Genomic DNA, 23,071 nt, shown 5'->3' on the forward strand with positions numbered 1-23,071 from the left:
AGGATGCTTACTAAAACCAGTCACATCTCCTTCTCATCATTACAAATACTTCCACCCCGCAACACCATATTTCTCCTCACATTTTACCATTCTGCCTGGTGGAGGCTGCAAATTGCTCGCACCTTTTTAGAGACCGAGCTGACATTAAGACAAAGCACTGACAAGGTCACAGCCAGGAAGAAGCCTACAGTACACAATCTGCCTGGTTTTCGGCAACAACCCACATATCAGAGTACATTGCACATTCATTAACATTTCAAGTAGACTTTAGAATTAAATCAGCATTCACTTTACTGTGGCTATAAATAGAACCATAACTCTTCTTGAATTCTGCTGAGCAAAATTTCATCCTGAGTGGAACTTGTAAAGAAAGTTCATAAAGAAAAAAAACACAGAGAGCCGTTGTAAAACCCTAAAGTGATACAAAAGCAATTTCCAGAGCTAACTTAAGAATAGGTTTGAAACTTTTGTGTTAGATGCTACAATAACAATATTGGTGTAGCTTGGTTAATATAGACGTCCGTTATGTAAATGGAATGTTCTTTTTTCCGTCCATTGTTAGCTAGCTCATATTAGCTTGTTTCCTTGCACTAGAATGCACAAAAAGGGAAATAAATATGTGTTCACATTTCACATAAGGATTGTGAATGATGGTCAAAATTTAAAAAAGGTGCATAACCCCTTTAAAGTGCCAATGTATATTAATTTTACCGTACAATAAGTGTCAATCTGACACTGAACACTGGCTTGTAAAGGGATTGGGTTGGCATAACCATGGCAAGCAGATAACTTACTTAAAGGTTTGCAGAAGTGGTGCACCAATCTGGATACTGGTCTCACACATACATGACAACTAAAACCATCAGTCATCTATTCCATTTCCAGGCTTGGGGAGATGACAACACCAGAGTGGTGGAATGCTGACTTACACACCTTGACTTAACCCCAGCTGTGGGCCCCCCACCAACCCTGAGATGGAGTTACCACAGGGGGCCACTGGAAGGCTAAATGTCCTTCACCGACAGCCTCCTTCAGGCTCCATTGTACATTTGTTCCTCAGTGGGAACCTTGCTATTGCAATCCCCAGCCAATCGTCATCCCAAAAGACCACCTCATTTGTGTACATCCCGAGTGAACTTTGTGTGAGTGCATATGAAAATTCACAATGTACGGATTGACTCAGCAGAGAATGTTATTGTTTTGACCAAGCATTTTCAGTCCAATGCCTAACCCCTGTTGTTTGATATTAAATGTGAGATTTAGTCGGTCATCGCATGTAACAGCAAAATACTAGCATGCCCAATAAAGAATACAGCTTTGTGAAGGAATTTCATATCAAACAATGACATTTCCATTTTAAATGGATCCAGCCCTGCGGGTTCGGTCCCCTGCAGTGTTCCTCCAAAGGACAAAGCTAGCTGGCTTTGCCAAAGATAGGGTCTTGAGACAGCTGTCTATGAGTTCTATTCAATGGTAGTGGCTCTCACCACTGATAACAAATTGCTATGGCCCGAATGTTGTAAACAACTATTCTACAAAATACAAAAATACACAGCAAACTGGTAGTTAACGTGGATACTTGGCAACATATTTTTAAGTAGCATGTTAGACTGAATTTTGGGGTGGCACGTGGTTGAAAATATGTAGTAACTATAACTTTGAATTTAATTACAGTACCTGCTAAACCTACATTTATTGTATATTACAGGCTACAAATCATTATAATTTTAAGCCTCCGCCATGTCACTATTTGAAATCACCATCACATCATGTGCCTATATAAATAAAACTCCTCATGCGTAGGTTGCACTACAATATACTAAATATAGACTTGGACTGGCAGAATGAAAGACCCTCGGGGCATACAAATAGGTTATGTGGGTCGTTGTGATCAGCTCTTCAGTACTTGCTAAGATAAGCACTGTGTCAACAAGATGCAGGCCTGGTTTGGTGTAAAAGGTTAGTGGAGTCATTGAGCTGCATCGCACACACTGCTACAGCGACTATCTTTGTGACTGTGACGTGAGAGCTGTGACATTTTCCTGGTTTCAGAGCAGGCGTGGAGAGGGGTATCTTCACTATGACATAAAGTAGTTGCAAGGCTCTAACTGCTGGATGCTATAAGGGTGTGTGATACCAAAACCATTCTCACTAATATGCATATGCATTGTCCTGTCCTTACCTCACAGATTAGGGCCTTCAGTCATGAGGGACGCCACAGCATCATCTCCACATAGCCAGTTGCACAACCTGAAAACCCATTGCTCTTGTGAGGGTAAAAATGTCGTATGTCAAGCATCTCATGGGTGATCTGTGTCATGACAGGAAGCCATCCTGACCACCAATTTTTTTTTCAAAGTCCCATGTCTGGTTCTCTAATGCAAATTTCCGATGCACAATTTTGTGATATTGAAGGAGATGAGGCCGTTGAAGTTGTTTTTTATTCTTGAAACCCTTTGTTCTTTGTTCTTTCACAGATGCCATCTGATGGTTATTGAACTGCACTTGGCACCAGTAACGACCTTCATTTGGGCCAAGGATCGTCTCGTGTCTTGACAAACAGCCAACACGATGTTCAGGGCGGTGACATTTTTTTGGATCTAATACTTGACTTTTCATCTTAAAACTGCATCAGACATCATCTGTTTTTGAGTTGCTTCATCACCTCTTTTTTTAACACTGGCTGTGTCTGGGCTGTGGTCGCATATAAATGATCCACCCATACATATTTTCTACCGATGGATTTAGCTTCAGCTTAACAACTGAGCTTCTTTATGTCTCTAAAAATGTACCACCACCTTTCGTTTTAGCTGAACACCGCACGTGTAAAGCTGATTCACAGAATGTGACAGGAGGTCAACAAGCCAGGAGTGACTCTTTCCACAGTATTACTCCTGCTATATAGGGGAAGTATTGGGCTGAGTTGCTGACCCATTCTTCTGCCATAAGTGGTCATTAAAGAGCCAGCTGACAGTTTATTCGCTTTGAGTAGTAAGGGGATGTCGTGTTCACTGTATGAGCGATTCGACACAACCACACGACATGGCTCAGATTAAGGGTGTCTCTCGATGAATACTGTTCCATCTGTTACCATGTCACTGTTAGCTATCATAACCATGCATGTTCATACTCTTTCATTTTCATGAGGATAAAGCAACAGTGAAATGGCGCAAAGAAGTGTCTGGCGTAAGCGGAAAACTGTATAAACAACCAACCGTGCCACTGGGGCATACTCTGCCAGACTGTCGTGGTGAACGGCGAGCTGAAAAAGTTTTCCTTTTACCGATACGTATATTTATCGACAACTTCTCAATTCTTGACCTCTTTTGGCTTCATTTGAGTTTGATGCTGTAGTCTCTTTGACCCGATTAGCTGAGTTAAGTCAAGCGATGAAAAAAACAGAAACACAAAAGAGTTAGGTGACAAGTTGATCCCAAGGTAATCCCCGTTAAGACCCATTTGGCAGGCCCTTGAACTCATGAACATCACAAATTTCATTGGACACACTCATTGAGACCACATGTGTAGCCCACGTATAACCATGAAGTAGCACAATAAAAGTTAAATTAAATGCTATTTTATACAAAAAAATGACAACTACACTATACTACTGTACTATGTTTGCCTGTTTAGAGAACTACTAATGCTACTCTTCCCACTTTGTATATATTACTTTGTTAACGAAGTGAATGTATAACTCCAACTCATTGACATTAGCAGTATTAGTAGTATTAACGTTTGACAGAGCCTGAGTATTGTATGTTATTAGACTGCTTGCAGTTGTGCCTCCTCCCAATGTGATGACCAATGTTATCAATCAGGCAGCATTGTTTTCCTTCACACAACAGTAAGCATAAATGAAGCATCATAAAATATCCAAGGTTGAATTGTGCTTATAGTTAATGGCACATGCAATTTCATACCTTTCAACTACGATATAAGAGTTATAACGAGCTCAGTTTTTTCATCCTTCAATTCCACTGAATTGTTCTCGCTACAGGTTTTCTGGCAAATGGTGAATAAATTACATGAAGACACCCACAAGCCAGTAAGATTTTTCATTGTTATTCATCCAACATGGTTCTGGGTTTTATTTATCCATCTTTATTTTACGTCGGAAACCCTGGCAGATAATCTCGGGAGCCAGCATGGGAGAATTAAGCTGCACGGTGCCTTGGTTAACACCACCCCGACCACCTCCATGCCTGCCTCCCAATCCAATCTATCCCATTCATCAGCTAGATGTGATAAGTTTGGGGGGGGGGACGTGCTGAGACTCAGCTATGCATTTTAGTGTTACTTTGCTGTGAGTGACTCATACACTATGTACAAGTCACCACATTGTTTTCAGCATCGCTTCTCTCTTTGTTTGGCTATTGTAGCATTAGATTATAGCATTAGAATGAAAACTGCCTCAGCAAGTAGGCTATTTAAACATGTTGAACTGATTAGCCTTGACCATACTGGATTTAATTTCATCATTTATTCATCCAGTGCTATATCCCTGGTGGTGTAATGGTACACGCTTGTGCTTTTCATGGCAGAGGGCAGGAGTTGCGTCAGGAAGAGCATCTGGTGTAAAAACTAAGCCAAAAGCATTCATGGGATTCATGGGATTGACTCTCTGTGTGAAAAATCAAAAATGTTAAATTAATTTCTCTTGAAAGCCTATCTCTTGGTTTGACAATATAAACACTGGGATTTGCCGCATTTGATAACAGTGCTGTTTGATAGAGTGCAGCAAGACCGCCATCTTTGCATGGATCTTTACGTGCTGTTACTGCTGATGTGATTATTGAACCACAAAATGTTAAAAAAACAAAATGTTAAAAAATAAATAATGCAATGTATCCATTCCAGGTTTATCTTTGCTGTTTTTGGCAACTGAACCAGTCACTGATCAAAACAATAACATTTTTATCCAAGTTGAATGCAAATTTGTTTACATTAAAACATACAGATGCATACAGAAAGCATACAGACACACCAATGTGGACTGCAGTAGATGACTGCACATTTTCATTTGTGACGCCGTAAATTTGGACATTTTTTCATTTGTGTGAACGATTATCGAGTAAACGCTTTTAAGAGGTCAGGTGATACAAGTTTGCTTGCTTTAAATGAAGGCGCTGACCAGACTTATTTTTAGATTAAATGTATGAACTTCCTCATGTTGTATTTATGATATAAGTTTACTATGAATTTCTCACAGATCTATTTTCACAGGAGTACACAGTCACAACAGATGTCTACTTTGAAAAAGATCATGTAAAAGCATTTCAACATATGCTGTTGTTTATGTGTTAGCGAGTGTGTGATGCTGCAGGCACTTAAACATGCACTAACCTGGTTGCAGAATATCAAACAGCTTGTAAAAGGTTTGTCTTCAGTCTGAGCTATGAGTCTGCTACCATATTCACACTAATATACTATGCTGCCTCAATGTTGGAGTAAACTATGTCATATGACTCCCTTATCTCTTACACCAAGTAAATAGGATATAATGCAATGCAGTCTGATTTTTAAAGTCCAGGAGTGTGTTGTGTGGGTTGAAAAGGTCTTTTGACTTTTGCTAAAAGGAACGTTATGTACATGAATAAACTTACATCTTGCAGCCGTGGCTCCTGTCCTTTATTTACACCAACCGTCCACATCAGCCAATACAGCACATTAAAGATGGGTTATTTGTACTGTATGAATCTTGAGGTCTTTAATCATGTTGACAGTGCACTCTCCTTTGCATGATATCATTGGGTTGCAAATGCTGCACCACTCTTTTTTGTTATATGAAGTTAAGCCAAATATTGCAGTCGCTTCTTTGTCATTGGTGTTTGCAGGTACTTTGTCTGGTCCACAGACTGGTTATCGAAACTAGAAATCAATATGAATACATTTGTACAACTTTGGGGGAATTCAAATGTCAATCTTAGTTCCCATTGATGCATGAGACTCGATGCCCAAACCTATTCCACGCCTGACACTTTCGCCTGAGTACCTATACATTTTTTTTAAAATACTACTTTTTTGCCATTCACTGGTAAATCTGGAACACATCTATGACGGAAAAAACCCACTGTACCCTTGCATATGTGTTTCTTTTTTGGTTAAATGTCCAGGCTGTATATTTAACCAAAAGCTTCTTGAATGTTCAAGAGAGACTCCACCTGCTTATTAGACACGTTATCTCACTTCCATTATTTTCTTTATCTATTGAGGAGAGCGTTCATGTGTCACTTTCTTTCATCCTCAGAGAGGGGCGTAAAGACAATGGGTCCACTGCAGCATATCCTTTCGCTCTGTCTCTGCTCAACAAAACATGACGGAACAAATGAACCAATTAAGTGTGTTGGTGGCTGGGCTGTCCCACGGGGAACAGCCAAAGAACTGAGACGGCCTGATTAGCGCAAAGGTAGGCCTGACTGACAACAGCCAGCTAAGATGACTCAAGTGAGTAACACCCCCTGAAAACTCAACCGTGGGGCTCTTAGATTGGGGTTAATTGGTGTCATGATTGTTTAAATAGCAAACACTTATGGAAAAAGAAACAAGGAAATGTATTTGTGTCGGCCGTCCAACTATTTACTGGTTAATATGGTCGGCAGCAGGTCTGCCTTACAACACATATGTTCGACATTCAAATCATGGCTCAGACTACTTTAGCCCCTTTTCCACCATAGGAACTTTACCCTGTAACCTCAAACTTTACTCCAGGACTGCGCATTGGAACTGTGTAAGAAAGTTTCGAGACAATTTTATCGGGCTGTTGAGACAAAATATTTCAAATAATATGGCACTTTTTTTATAACTTACAGTGCCTTGCATGTTGCAGGATTATTTTGCAGTGGTTTATTTGTGAAACACATCCAGTGGCATCACAGTAAAAGAAGCATAATTGGTTTATTACACAAGATATGTAATGGCATTCCTTTGAGGGAAGACCGGCTGCCAATTAATGGTATCGCTACTGAAGTGCTGGCCAATATCGTATGTCAGATCAGTAATAAGACAATACCGAGCTAATGTCGCTGTGCTTTACAACATGCTGAATGGTGAACCTTGCCTTCCTCTATCAATCCTGGCCTTGCTAACCTTTGTTTTTTTACTTAACCTGCATCCCTTCATCCATCCATCCATCTATGCATTTGCCTATTGTCTGACATGGCAACATTCCTCTTTTACTGATTTTGCAACTCAGACAAGATCTGCAATTTCCATTCCTAGGAGGAGAGTAGGGCTTTCTCCTCTTCATCTCTGAGGCAATTTAATGCACTTTGTCCCCCATGTTCAATTTGTCAATGTAGAATGCCAGGAGGTGTCCTTGGGGTTGACCACCGGTCATTGCTCTCCCTGACACGCTGAGAACGAAAACGAAGGAAACAATGTCAGGCAGAGGGAGAGAGAGCACAGAGTGGAGAGAAAATGAACCTGACAAAGGCCCTGAAACAGATCTCTCCCACTCAGCAGAGCCAAGGGAGTGTGCAGCCTGGCTGTCAGCACCTCTCATTAGTCAAAGGCAGCCTTCCTGACAATGTGACACTGATTACTGAAAGGCCTGATTCGGACTTTCTCTGCGTTTCCGTGCAGCTCCAAATAGTGTCAGTTAAACTATATACACACACTGTGTCTGGCCTCTCTCTCTCTCTCTTGACCTGAATTTGTATATTTAATTTTTTATACCCAACACACACACACACACACACACACACACACATACAGATTGTCACTGTTATTTTTATTGTTAATGAAAACACATTGTAAATGTATATGTGTGCAGTGAACATCATGATACATCCATCCATTTACTTCTGCTTATCCAGGTTCTGGTCCCACTCACAGTCAGGAATCCAGTTCCATTTGGGTACAACGAGGTTTTCCCTGGCCAATTGCTGAAAATAATCCCTCCAGCCGGTCCCAGGTCTACATTGGTGCCTCCTCCAGATTGGGCATGCCTGGAACACCTCACCAGGGAGGCATCCAGACTACATGCGCAAATCACCTCAACTGGCTCCTTGTCCCCAAAGCTCATGGCCATAGGTGATGGTAGGAACATACAGGTAGAGCTTTGCCTTCAGGCTCAGCTCTCTGTTCTTCACCAGGATGGTCCGAAACAATGACTGCATTATTGTAGACCAGTTGTCCCCAACGTTTTAAAATAATTATGAATTCCACCTATTTTTTTCCACAGTATTTCAGTGTCTAATTACATATCCGTTTGCATGTGCATGATGCAAATTATGTCCTAATTTAGACTTATGATGCACTGGAAAACAAACTTTACCATGACTAAAGGATGCTAAATGGGGAATTGTGTTTTATTCTTAAAAGGATAACACTTTATCAGATTTTGTTGGATTTGCTTTAGTCTTGGACAAGCCTTCTCTCCCAAGGTCACACTGTTGGCAGTGGCTCATTATGTATTGTTGAATATTTTGCATTACACATTAACTGTGTAATAATTTTCTGGCAGCCAATTCATATTACCTGCAGACAATGACGAGTAATTTTGGTGGTTTATGTTACTGTTATCCATGCAGTATTATTAATTGGTTAATTTTATATTTTACAATTATCAGTATGCAGTTAAGAAAAAAAGTACAACCCATGAAGTGGCGCCCACTATAATTCGTATTTGGAGTACATGCTGCTGTGCATATAATGTATATATTCCCATAAGTTTGTAATCATTAGACGAATGGTCAATAATGATAATAACTTTATAATGACTTTATGACAAATACATACATTCATACATTGTGAATGATGGTGTCTTTTGACAGTCCTCTGATTTTTGAAAGTTGAAGTCAGTCCCACTTATGGAGTCATACTTCAGCTCAGGCGTGTCCAAACCTTTCCACTGAGGGCCATATAGTGAAAAACACCAGCAAAAACTTGCAACGCTTGTCATGCACACACATCAAATCACTACTTTATGATCATCATCAGACATTTCATCACTCAAATTTGATGAAGTGACCTGACAAGTCTTAAAGTTTCCATAAATCGACTCTTATCGCAGTAATTTGACCCTCGTGCGGATTACCTTCAATTGGTAACATTATCTGATGTTGAACAGTTTCCCAGAATGGATTGGCTTCATCCTGAGAGGTTGCCCTGTAAATTTGATATTACACAATGATTTCCTGCCAAACAGTTTGTTTTCATGAGGATCATTGCCTCCACTTTGCTTTATTCAGTCCTTTTTCATGTGGCCCTGTTTGGCATGCGGCAGGAAGCACACACTGTTAGATGAGTGTCCATCCTCCCCCTCAGGCACAGATCCTGCTGTTAGCCTAGCTGGAGTTGAGACAAGTGCTGACTCATAGAGGTACCTTGTTTGCAGCACTTCAGAACTTGCCAGGAGGAACATATGTTGTGTACCTTTCATTGATCCGAGTGACATTTTGACCTGGAGGAGTTCCGTAGGCCCTGGCCTTTATTAGTGAGTCTATAGTTACTTTCCACCAAAAGCCAAGTAGTCAAGTATTTGTTTTTTTTTCTGACAAGACTGCTAATATAATATCTCATATATCATTCATACATTTTCAACCCTTTACCCAGACCTTGGTGTGGTTAACCTTTGTTTGTCCATTTGACCTCACAGTTATTTTTGCTGCAATGCATGATACAAAGTCTGCCTGTTGTGTATCATCAGACATTGCCTTCTAACAAGGCCAGAAAGCAGCCAGTTTGACAGCTGCTGGAGCGTTTTAATAGCCCTGGTGTTAAACTGCAAAACTCTGAGGAGGCATATGAATGAATGGCTGCCAAGACATACAGGCAAAAACTCCTCCCCCCTTTCTGTTCAAACTGGCCATCTAACAGTAAGGCTCAAAAAAGCCTGGAGGGGAATATTATAATTTGTCAAATCTGAAAAATACAGAGATTAAATATTTTTTTGAAATTTTTTTTACAACAATCCAGAGTTGACTCCCATCTGCCTATTACTAAGACTCCCCATAAATGGAGAATATTATTTTGTATACATATTTTGTTTTGACTAGTTTTCATAATTAATATAGTAGGGGGCACTGTTTACACTGGCAATGGTCACCAACCTTATTGAGTCCAAGATCCTTGGTCTCATCCACGAACCAGGACAAGTCAATATTTTTAGGATTGTACATGTTTTTAATAGGTGGCCAAATGTTGTGAGAGATGCTACTTTTTGGCTGAATCCCAATTCTACCACTTGGCCCTTGTCTTACTCCTTACCCATTGGTTTTGAAACAAGTGGTGTCCCGAGCTCGGTGGAAGTGTGGACGCTGCCCGCTGTTTTCAAATCTAATCATTAATGTAATGCAGCACATTGTCATCAAGTGTGTTTGCTGTGAATTATAACAATTATAGTCCACCAACAATTGACATGGTGAGGTACAAGAAAAGTTATCTTGGTTTTTCAAGCCTTAGGTATTCTGGGAATATTCAATCCAAAGAAACATTGGCACAGGAATGGAATAATATTGTGTTTAAGCTACAATATAAAAATGCTTTTCCTTTCTCCGGCTCCTGTAAATGATCCTGTTGAGCGGAACAGTCAGCAGAAATAATATTTTTCCACTCACTGTCCATTTACTAAGAGCTCCTACGTAGTAACGCTGGCATGTTAAGTAAAAAAGACCCATTTGAATGTGTTTTCCTGACTTTCTTGCCAAATCAGTGGGTGGGAGGCGGGGGTGGTGGTATGTGAAGTGTGCTGTTAGCGCACAGGACTGTCGCTGTTATAGTCCCCAATCAAAGATCAGTATCTGGCTCCTAACAACAGAAGATGGTAACAGACCTTGTTAATTGGACTTGGCTCGGTTATCCATGAAACCTCATTGTCAGTATGGCAGCCTGAGGATTACTTGGCTAGAATTGTACAATTGCTTTTTATTCGAGACACATATGAACAGAATACAGCATGTGCCGTAAATGTTCGAAATTAATGTTTCACAATTAACAGTTTAGTTTTGCAATACATTACTACACCAGTTCTTTGGGAACAAGAGAGAGTCTCTCAGGAGCTTGGTAAATACAAATACCTGTAGTCACTGAAGGCTGACATAGCTTTGGTTGTGTGTAGGCCTTTACTGGTTGCTATACTGAAGAATCTAACTTCCTGCAATTGGCTGGCGACCAGTCTAGGGTCTACGCCGCCTCTCGCCCAAAGACAGCTGGGATAGGCTCCAGCATACCCCCACGACCTTAGTGAGGATAAGCGGAATAAATGGATAAAGAGTCTAACTTCAAACAGTATTTCACACTGAGCGATAACCAATGCTCTCGAATGTGTCATCATTGCACAGTGGACACCGCTTATCAAGAGGAACCTGTGCGAGTTTTTTGAACAAAGCACAAAACACTCACACACACATAATAACAATGACTAAAGGATTCCCTGGCGGGAATATTTACACAGTGTCCGAACACGGAAAGAACCACTATACATTCTTCACAGAAACCGAGTTACCAACATATTGTCTGTGCACTAGATTCCGCAGACTAATTAGGCACAATGATTGACTGTACGATAACCAAGTAAGTACATGACAACCAAGACATCTTTTGACCAATAATTTTTGGTGTACGGAAACCGGGATTCCACTGTACATGATAAATGAACAGGAGAAACACATTAAGAATATCTTATGCACTATAGAGTAATTCTGCATGGTTAGCACTGCGCTCATTGCTTGGAATGTTAGACCACCAGCGACTGAGTCAGGATAGTCCTGCCTGCCACTCACTGGTTCCATGATTGGATTGAGGCAGACCTTAGCGCAGCTCAATGTTACACTTATCAGCTAGCTGGCAGATAGGACTTGTCATAGTGCCTGTCAGATCTGATGAGGGGACCACAAGCTTCACAATAGAAGTAACTGCAATCTCATACTCTGCAGCTGCAATGGCTGCCTCAGGGACATGCTTATTAGACTTTGTAAACAGCCAAATGTGAACTCTAGACTGTAAGAGCTACTATCAGGGAGGATACTCCTGTCCACCAGATAGCCAGCCACCACTAAGAGTGAAAACCTTTCTTTTAACAAAAGGCTTTTCAGAAGAAACGGTCTGGTTGTATAAGGTAAAACTGCTCTGGTTGTGCATATTCCTTTTAAAACATGTTACTATATCAAGCAACCGTCTACTACTTCTTGAAAGTTATAACAAAACTTCTACATTAAAAGTGACATTTGCAGAACCAGAGAAAAAAAGCAATGATTTTTTGCAAGGCACTTACCAGGGAGGTATTACACTGATTTGCCTCATGGTAAAATATAAAGTCGACAAAGGAAAAAAAAATGAGGGACATAGAAAGAAAAAATAAGTCTTAAAATGCTGGGCTGATTACCTTTATCAGATGCTCTTTTTAAATGTCACATTTCCTCACCCATGTAAATCTGGTTCTGGTTCAGTTAGGGTTATTGAAAGTATGTCCATTGTATGAAACTCACATTTTCAATATAAATCAACATGATTGTTCTCTGATTATGGCCTTTTGCACGGCATGCCTGACAGTCTCTGGAATAATTCTATTTAAACAAGCAGATATGTGCATGATTGCCAGAGAAGGCTGAGTGCTGTTTAATATTGTGCTGAGTAGAAAGAGTAAAGTAGAAAGAGGCTGGGCTTATGGGAGACTTGTTCCATTTTTATGGAGCACACACTGCTGCACTGTCTGCTTTTCTAAGATCATTAATTTCTCCAAAAGAGATTTCCCCGGGTGAGACTCATTCACATGCAGATGGCAGTAGTCCTATCGCTCTTTCTCTCTGTCGTTTCTTTTTTGTGGTATCGCTCCCTCCTATATTAAGCAAACGGTTAGCTTGGAAGCCCGAGGTGACATGACACTCATATTTCAGCTTACGAAATGAGAATAATACAATGTGCTGCTATGGATACATTAAATGCGAATTTGTCTCTTTAAAGTGGGCAAAGTCACAGATGGTGTCACTTCATGAAATGAGGATTTATTGAAGGTATTTGTGCTTCTATGTTCTTGTTTGTTCTCATAGCAAAGTCACTTTTCCATCTACCTGCCTGGTACATCTGGTAAGACTTTTGGGGTGAATCTGTGAGAATTTACAGTCGGTCAGACATTTGTGAACTTAAAACTAACTGATGTTCAACAATAGGGCCTGGCTTTCAATTTCCACTGGATAGCATAGTTATTCTAGAACAGAAAAGGGCATTCCCAAAAAATTGGAAGCATTTGTGTCCAAAATGCCATGACAAGATGAAGATTTAAGATGATTTACCATCACAGGCATCTGAATATGAATGCTTGTCTGTCTATCGGTGCCCAACGATTGTAGAGTGACCAGTCCTGGGTGCACCCCGCTTCTTGCCCGAAGACAGCTGGGAAAGGCTCCAACTCATCTGTGACCCTAAATAGATGAATTAAATTATGACATATGTATCTTGTTTTCATCATGTAAATGTTTGTATGTGTCAGATGTTATAAGCCCATGCAACACAAATGAGGGGAATGTTTTTCATGGAAAAGAAGTACGGTACCTATGTGCATCACAAACAAAAAAAATCCATGTTTTCACTACAGTCAGTCAAAAAGCAGCGTCTGCGTTGGTGTTGGCCGTGGTGTTAATTAGTAATTAGTGACCCATTACTGCTTGCAGTTACGCTTTATCCCAGAGGCGTTTGCATCAATCTCTCTCCCACTCGCTCCCCTTTCCCAGTTCATCTCTAACCTGATAGACTTTGATGACACGCTGCTTTGAAGACCTGATCAAAGACGAGACCTCAGATGAGAATCGTGTAAGCTGTTGGTGAGAAAGTAATGGGAATACTAATCTACTTTTTTTTCCAGAAGATTCACAAGATATACGAAGGAAATTAGAGAGTGAAAGGGGGCAAACACGGCATTTAAACCAAGGTTATATAACTGTTTTGACACCCAACTTTTAAAGTGGTATGAAAAATTTTGGGCACCCCTGATCATTTTCAAGATTTTCCTTTATAAATCACTAGTTATGGGATCAGACAGTTCAGTTAAATATATCATATAGCAGACAAACAGTGATAGATGAGAAGTGATATTAAAAATTAAAATAACATTTATAGAAAGTGCACAATAATTACTTAAACAAAATTAGGCAGGTGCCTAAATTTGGGCACCTGTGTTGTTTTATTGATTTCAATTCCTTTAGCACTAATTATTGGAACACTCATTTACCCTTGACCTGCATACACAAGTGAAGCCAATCATAAAGAAGGGTATTTAAGCTTAGGTATATGACCAGCTCGCAGGCTGCCATATGGCCTTGCATCTCATCTATACTATAAATGTTGTTCCCCTCCATGATCACTCCTTCAAGTTTGCCTGATGTGTTGCACTGTCCTTGTGTGCCAGGTGAGAACAAAGCAGAGGAGTGAATTAAAGGAATCACTGAGGCTCAAATGGCAGGAGGTGAAAGGTGAATGAACAGAGAGCAGCACAAAGCTATACACCGCTGCTGCTGCTGTCGCTCTGCCAAACCACTCAACTGTGAGGATATGGGAAGTGTGTCTGTGAGAGGTTTGATGTGCACACATTTTTTTGGAGTGCCATCTTTTTTTGTTGTTCCTCACAGACTTTCATCTTTGGTTATTTGCAAAGCGGATTTGGAAAACCAAATAACTTTGTTTTTACAGTTGCAATGAGTATAGTTTTTAATACTCTGGCTCTGCCCAATGAAAACTATGTTCATTTTATGATGACTTAAACATATGACTACCGGTAGATTGTAATGGAGCAGACAGTCGTTACAGCCTGTAAGAGCAAATCCATGTCAAACGTGTTGCTGTAATTTTCATCACGTTTGGTTGTCTTCTGAGCACAGAAACGAAGAACGCTGCTTTTTTTTCTTGACAAATCATCATACTGTTTTTTACTTTGAAGGCGAAGGAGTACTTACTTATTATATGAAGTCAAACGTGTTTGGTCTGGCTCCTGACTATACAAACTGGATGTTTGATGACTTAGATGTTCTCATACGACTGGAGCGCATCTGTTTCAAGCACCTGTCATTTTACTCGAAGACAGTAGAGCAAGCGATTGGGAGAGGGGGACTCAGCAATATGGTAGATAGGATGGGCCACTGAAAACAGGTGGGATGCAAGAGGTATAGTGGAGGTGGAGTCACTGGAGGCGAGCCAGATGGCGCTTAATGCATTACTGGAGAACGCACAGGAAGCCTCCACACCCTGTCCATCAAACCAGTAAGGACAGTGTGGCACCTCAAGTAGTGCATTTGAAGGCTTGGCTGTAGAGCACAGTGAAGCACTGAAGGCTTACTGGCTGATGGTCAGCTGGATGACGGCTCACTGGCTGAAGGCTGGCAAGCTGATCGTCCAGCTGTCTGGTTAAACCAACTGCCAGGCTCGCTATCCATTGTTCTGCTTGTGAATTTGTTCACTCAGTACATGCTTCATTTAAACAGGAGGTCATCTTCAAAAAAATCCATCAATTCAGTAACTGAATGAAATTAGTGATGAGCAGATTATTGATTTAAATTGTTTAAGCATGAACTTGAATAGAATAGAATGCAGCAAAGAAAGAGCAAAATTCAAGAAAGTAGATGCTGTAATAGTGATAAGGTAATAAAGGAATAAGTACCTGTTGTGGACTGGTACAATGAGCAAAGAGATAACCTATGTTTTTACTTCAATTCATGAAAATGGGCTGCAGAAGAACAAAATAATCCTGTAATAGTCCTGCTTGGGAGGAAGACAATTTTAAAAGTAATTTAAAACCTATGCTCAATGGTGAACTTGTGAGAATGAATGGGCCTAATTAATTTGCAGACATTGTAGTGCCCACCAGAAATATGGGGCTCACTGCCTTGCTAAAAAGCACGCCTACAAAGAGAGCTTGGATGCATTCTGAGGTCTCTTCAGCAACCATCTCCAATGTAATAGGCCATTGCTTTTCAAGAGCTGCAACCTTCCACTCTGCATATCAATTCCTTAGAGTCCTTAGTGAGTGAGAGATATTGTTGTCTCTTAAAATAGAAATTACATTACATAATTCTCCATGTATACACATACACGCATATGGGGCACATATTGTCATTAAAGGAAACCACACATTTTTTATCATCATCCATAATCCTTATGTGAAACATGACCACATGTATTTCTCTTTTCTGCGTGTCCTGCGAGTCAAAAACAGCTAGCCTGACAACAGACTTTTTTTTGGTCCTACACGGGTGTTCCTTGATCTAACTCCAATTGGGAAAATTTGGGATGATGGCAATGGTACTTCCAGACAGTGGATGTCCTCTGTGAAGCCATCTTCACCACCTGGAGCAACGTTCAAACTAGCCTTCTGAAAACACTGGCACCAAGCATACTCACACCAATTTTTGAGGAGATTGACCAAAATACAACTGCTCCTGAGAGAGTGGGCTTGGCGGGAGGAGGGCCGGGGGTGGAGTAAATTACACACACCGTTTGGGCAGCAGGAAATCCAAGAACACGGCGCTCGAAGAGGTGCAGAGTCTGGAAGATCTCAAGAATCTTTTATGGCTGGGGATTAATAATACGTAACACAGTCTCCTTATGTATATTGAGAACAGATCACCGGTATGCAACCCTAATTGCATGTACCGTATGGTAACATGTTTTCCAAAACATTTCAGGTCAAAGGTCATCTACAGCCATGTGAAAAAGAATAAGGATAGCAGGTGGTAAAACGATTCATCTTTACAAAAAGATCACAGTGTTTTCTTTAATAATAACAATTGTCACTTTTTTATTTTTATCTTAAATACAGTGTCTGAAATCCCAATACTCACACCACACACGGACACACATTTGTGCCCCATGCAGCGCCTCTTTTGTGTGTTACTTTTTTTCCCAGTGGGTGCCATTGTGCCTGAAGGGAGAGAGACCAATTTGAATTCTCTCTCTTGTCCTTGCACACTTGTTTGTCCCAGCAGTGTTTGCCTCTTCCTTTCCTTCTGTTTGGCTCAGCATCCACCTTGACAGAGTAAGGCCATTATTATTTTTTCCTCTTTCTCGCTTGCATCCCACTCCGCAGCCCTTTCCTTTAAATTTCTCCCTCCACCACAGCTACCTCTTTCACTCCCTGCAACCTAATTGGCATGACACTTTTCCTCCTGTCATCCCCAATGTTACTTTGAAAGCTGCAGTCAGCCCAGTGGGGGATTGGAGAATGTGCAAGGCAACGCAGCACTAACATACACACACACCAAAACAACAACCGCCTTTTAGTGTCATCATTATTCCTGTGTTCATTTACATGGTTATATCTCCCAATGCCTCCCAATTGCCCCTAAAGACTGTCATTTACAAGGTGGGTAAACACAGAGGTGCATTAAAGCGCGCATAAATACACGCATACGTGACATGTGCAAGCAAACAAGGAGACACATCACATACATATAAGATCTCCATACTACTGAGCCTCAAAGGCAAAATGCTCCAATGTATTTTGGTTCAGAGTAAGGATGACTGAAACAGTACAAGATGCTCAAATAATTCTCTGTATATTTAATAGGTCTAAATATTTGAGAGGTTCCTGCAGCTTTGTTATTACCAAAATGCAGGCTCTCTGAGGCGGGCAATGCTCACCAGTCCTCTGGGGGTAGACCTCTCCATCTAGCCCAGCTAAACTATTACAAGGCTTCTCTCTATAGCGCCCATGTCAGAAATGGCAAACTGTTTTTAGTTATTTATGATATGTTGCATTAGACCCGTCGCAGAGGCTTGTTTTATGCATCCCTCTCTACATTGTACTGAAGATACTGCTGGTAGCAACAGTGTCTTGGATAAGCAACAGAAACAATGTGTGACATCCATCAATATTCATGACACCACCACATTCTTGTGATACCACGTCTCAAGAAACAACCACATGTGACTGTGCTGACCGGAGATAACAGGCCAAGGCTAGTCTGCAGATAAAGAATTACAGAATATAATAGAAAGCATCTGTAATGGTGCAAAAACACCGCCATGGTCTTGTTAATCTCATTAGAACAATTAGGACTGGAATCCCCCCATAGACGTAAACCGACTTACTAGTAATTGAAAAGGTAAATTCCGAGCTCTCCCAGTGTGGTTTAGCCAGGGCTTTCAAAAGTGAAGTTAAATGGGTCAAATGTGAGGTAAATGTTTGATGCTGTGCGTCTTCCATTGGATAATTTAGTAGGTAGTCAGTAATGGTCAAAGTATGTACAAAATTGTTTCCTAATGAAGCTTATGCAAAGTGTATAACCTAATTGTAATTCAGAGCAGTGATTCATTTGCAAAATTAATGGGTACATTCATAGACTTGTGTCATCATCCCTATGATGTTGATTAGGAGTCTTTTAATGTAGATGACTGGATTCCCGTTCTTGCCAGCTCTCGATTTAGGGGCACAGAACTGTCAGCCCCTTGTTTGGCATTCAAACCACCTACTTGGCGACTTCGCTTAGGCCACTTTATTCATTGGCCTATTGGGCAGTCATGATTGAGCCTCATCACCTCTCTGAAGGGATGGGTGTCATTACATATTATCTGATACTAGTGCCCAATTGTTATGTTTAAAACAGTCTCTGCACCGGTACTTTAAAAAATGCAAATATACAGATTAAGTCCCAAAGCAATGTTTAATTATTTTTACGGAATTTTATGACATGCATTTTGAAAGGAATAGTAATTACAAATCTTTAACAATATGAATAACGTCACCAATATGAAATAAAATCCACTACAAATTGTCACATTTATCAAAACAAAACCAGCAACAACACAGAACATTGAAACTGAAACTACCAGCTAGTTTTCTAATGTTGATTTCAAATTCAGCTTCCCCTAATCAGTCTCTGAATGCACCTTGCTCATAGTGGCTGTGACTGGTGAATAATGAGGAAGTGTTGCTGTTGTAAGAGAGTGCTACAGCGAAATGGTGTTGGAAATCAGCACTGTTGATAGCGTTCGCACTAAAGTTTAAAAAGAGTGTCAGGCTGTGTGTGTCAGGATTCTGCAATACCTAAAGGACTTGCGAGGCACAATATCACCTTCAAGCACTTGTTGCAGGTGACTGAAACTGCATTCATTTAGCACTCCTATCTCTATGTAGCAACAGGTGCCAAATAACGTGGAAATAGCATCAACATATCTCTATTTGCATTTTCTAAAGAGAAAATAGAGACAAATGATAATTTTGTACAAGGAATGCCACCACGGTGTGGAGGCTCAGGCTTTGCTTTCCCCATTTTTCTCACCCGACTCACATCCTCCTCGCCACCATCCGCTCTCCTCTGCACATACACATTATTTTGCACCCCTGAGCACACCCAAGACGCCCCCAGCTGTGAGGAAATGTCAGACGATTACCACCCACCACCACCCTCCTTCCCAAATATGCACACACACAAGGCACAAGGGCATTCGGTAAATGCAGACACACACACTCAAGGACGCAATTACACACATGCCCAGGCCCTCAGACACACACTACAATGGAGGAAATCTCATTAGTCAGAGGGTGTATGGCATTGATTTTCACTTCTGTCTGCTGTTGGTAGTAAAAGCTGGATGGTACAGTCGGGCTCATGCGAGAAAACTCACAGCAACACTACGGGTTAAGCCGATTACATTTTGGGGGAGCAGTGAAACCTGAGGGGTAAAAAGAAGTTGGTTTTGTTCCACTCCTCTATCTTCACTCGTTCCACCTCCTCCCCTGTTTCCTCTTTTTTCCCCACTCTCTATTGATTTATTCATGTGTTCCTGAGGTTTATCCACCACGGGTTTAGAGTCTCATTGTTAGACTTAAGCTGAAAATTATTTGAAATTCAGTGGATTATGTTAGTGAATATTGAACAGTAACAAAAATCTGAAAGAGAGGATGCGGAATGTTAAAATCTTTTTAAAATTATGGTCATGTTGCCTACAGGCTAGGTTGATGAGTAGCCGTTACCTTGCTTTTGGCTGCATTTTAACATAAATGGTTGACAAGATTGAATACATTTAGAAATATATTGAATGAGTTAGTCTTATTTACTATGTCTCTGACCTGTCCCAAGAACGAGTGCAAAAACAGATGGAGTTTGATAGAAAGGGTCAGGGTGTCACAGTTAAGGCACAGTTAGAGTGACATCAACTTATCCCTCACTTATGTTTGGATGTTAAAGTTAGAATGAATAAAGGGTCTGACATTAAGGTAGATAAACTCATTATGTTGCATAGCGAGTGGTTCATGCTTGTGTCCACTGACAGATGGCAGATTGTGGGCCAGCATATGTGTGTCAAGCTGGGAGAAATAAACGATCTCCCTGGCACTGGCAATATTGTCCCTGTCGATTGAATCCCCATTACTGACCCCTTGTAATTGTGCTTTTCCTTTTGCCCCATCAGATGTTGAAATGACTGTTGTTGTAATTACGTAACAATTATCTGTTTGTGTAAAGTGGAGTGGAGTTCCATTTCTGGACTGCAACGTCAGACTTTGTCTGTTACACTCCCGACGGCGTGCCACATTTATTTATAACCCAGACAGTCTTCTTGACTGAAGACAAGCAGAGTATTTGCTTAAGCTTTTCTTAAAAAAACTTTAAATAACCCAGAGGATCCCTTTCAATTTCTTCATTGGTTCTGTTCCAACCCTGTCCATCCCTTTCTGTGCCAGTGAGAGGATAATTAGTCTACAAACTCAGCGAGAAGGAATAATGATATGTATTTTTCTTCCTCTATTCTTTTCTCCTCGAGTCACTTTGATTCTTTGAAGTCTGAGCATGCATTAAATCACTTGATCTTTATTTCTTAAGTTCATTGCTTATTTTCTACTTGTATGCATGTCATGCATTTTTAACAAACCCTTTGAGTTGACTTTGTGATGTGCTGTGGAAAACTTCAAAAGAATTTTCGTCTCCTTTTCTCTTGCTCTCTCTTTCACTCCTAAGCCTTTTTATCTCTCTTTACGGTCCTGACGCAGTGATTTTTGTCTCTCAGGCAAAACAGTGAATTACATTTTTGAGGACTTATATATATTGTTTTTTTTATTTTAGTGTCATTCATTCATTTCTCTGCCAATTAATCCTCTTTTGGGTCGCAGGGGTATGCTGGAGCCTATCCCAGCTGACTTTGGGCTAGCTTCTTGTGTAGCAACTGAAGTGGCATCCAGATGGTTACTATAGATATCAGTGCCACATTTCACTTTCGGTAATGGTAATAGTAACATTCGAAGTAGTGATTCATTAGATTATTTGGTATTGGAAAACAATAACAATGAGAGAACAGCTGTTCTCTCCTTCATACCATCATCGACAAGGTAGTCCTTGAACTTTATTGCATTGCAGTGTGATCAATATATCTTGCAGTCTAACTTTTTTTTATGAAAATATGTAAAGAACTGAAGTCCTTTTGAGTCAACTGTCTGAAGTCCAACTCATGTCTCAAATTATGAAGACGAAGTCGTAAGCAAGTCAAGTCTTTACAGTATTAGTCAAGCACATCTGAAGTCCTCAAATTTACAACTTCAATGTGACTCAACTCAAGTCATGTGACTCGAGTACCATATTCATACCTTCCATAGATAACTGATATAAGAATGAAAAACGCTGACACACACACCTCCATCTGTGCCCTGTGTTGCCAGACATCTTGTGGCCTGCAGGGCAGCAGCAGGGTGTGCCCTGCCTCCAGGGCACCACATGGGCAAGCACTAGCCTGCAGGCTTTCGGCAAGCCCAGCTGTGCCATGCATGGTCCCAGCTCTCCGGAAACAAGAATGTGTGTCAACTTTGATTAATTTTCAAACACTTGGGGTACTCGCCAACAAAACTTTTCTTGATAAGCTATAGCTGACAAAAATGCACGGCAGCAAGGTTGTGACCCGGGTTTGAAGCTTCCTGCTTCTGCCATCTGTCCCACCAAAAGTATTCAAATTTATGGGCAAACAAAGAACGTACACCTGTGCAGTTCAACATTGCAGCTCTTTATAAAATATTGAATGACTGGCTGTCTCCACTACCTGAGGTAATTAGCCAATCAGCAATGCACTGCTAAACTGGAAAAGAAATAAAAAACGGTCTTCACATAAAATGTATGACTCCAGTAGCATATTCAGTGCTCTAAATTGCTGCATTTATTTTGCACTTCTACACTCTTTGTGCAGACAATTTAGTGGGTGTGTTTCATCTTATTAGTAAGCAACTTCCTCTACGCAAGGACACTGTGAGCGAGGTAATTTACTAAAATGGAAAGGCTCACTCTATATTTTGTATCGCTCCAATTCACTATCATATCTTTTCTTATTGAATTCAATTTAATTTTAGAAGGACAAAAACACACAAGGATGACATGCATTCAAATAAACTGCTATAAAAACATTAACATCCAACTAGATTGCAGCTGTTGCTGGGTAGTCCTAGAAAGTTATTTTTAAAGTTTGTTGGGTATTATTTGCTGGTTTTTTATCAAGTCCACCTGCTTCCTCCATCCCTCTCTTTCCTCTTTGATGAGTCAAAAAACACACACACAGAAGGGCATATTAATGCTATCCCTCCCCAAATCACAGCAATGACTAATACATTTGTTCACTTCCTGTGTGCACCCACGGGCGAAACCCCAGAACCTATCCGCATGCGGACCTGACCTGACCCTCCCCAACTCTCCAACGGCCAAAGCCTCATGCCCTTACTCATGGAGACAGAAGCAACACCGAAATTTGCTTCTCTTTGGTGTCATTGCTACCGGATAGGGAGTCAATGATCACACAAGGTAAAGGTTTTCAAATTATATATTAACAAAGCTATAATATGTTTGGTTACAGTGCTGGACTCTATCATCAATGAATGAGGAAGATCGAGGATGAGCTCAGTATGAAAGTACATATGTGTGTGTAAACAAGGCCTTCTATAAGGAGCTACTAGACTGAAAACCCACTGAGCTATTAGACTGAATCTATAGGACTAGTAATAATAATAATATCGAACAGCGAATAGCCTCCAAAACACAGAACAACCAGTAGGACCACTTCAACAACTCTCCAAGTAAGAGTTAGAATTTTTGTGAAAACCGAATACTGCCAATGGTGTTCCATTTTCACATTATTGTGATGCAGTGTGAAGGTGAAGAAAGAAGCA

Source organism: Doryrhamphus excisus, chromosome 23 (assembly GCF_030265055.1).
Source record: "Doryrhamphus excisus isolate RoL2022-K1 chromosome 23, RoL_Dexc_1.0, whole genome shotgun sequence".
Taxonomy (NCBI): Eukaryota; Metazoa; Chordata; class Actinopteri; order Syngnathiformes; family Syngnathidae; genus Doryrhamphus; species Doryrhamphus excisus.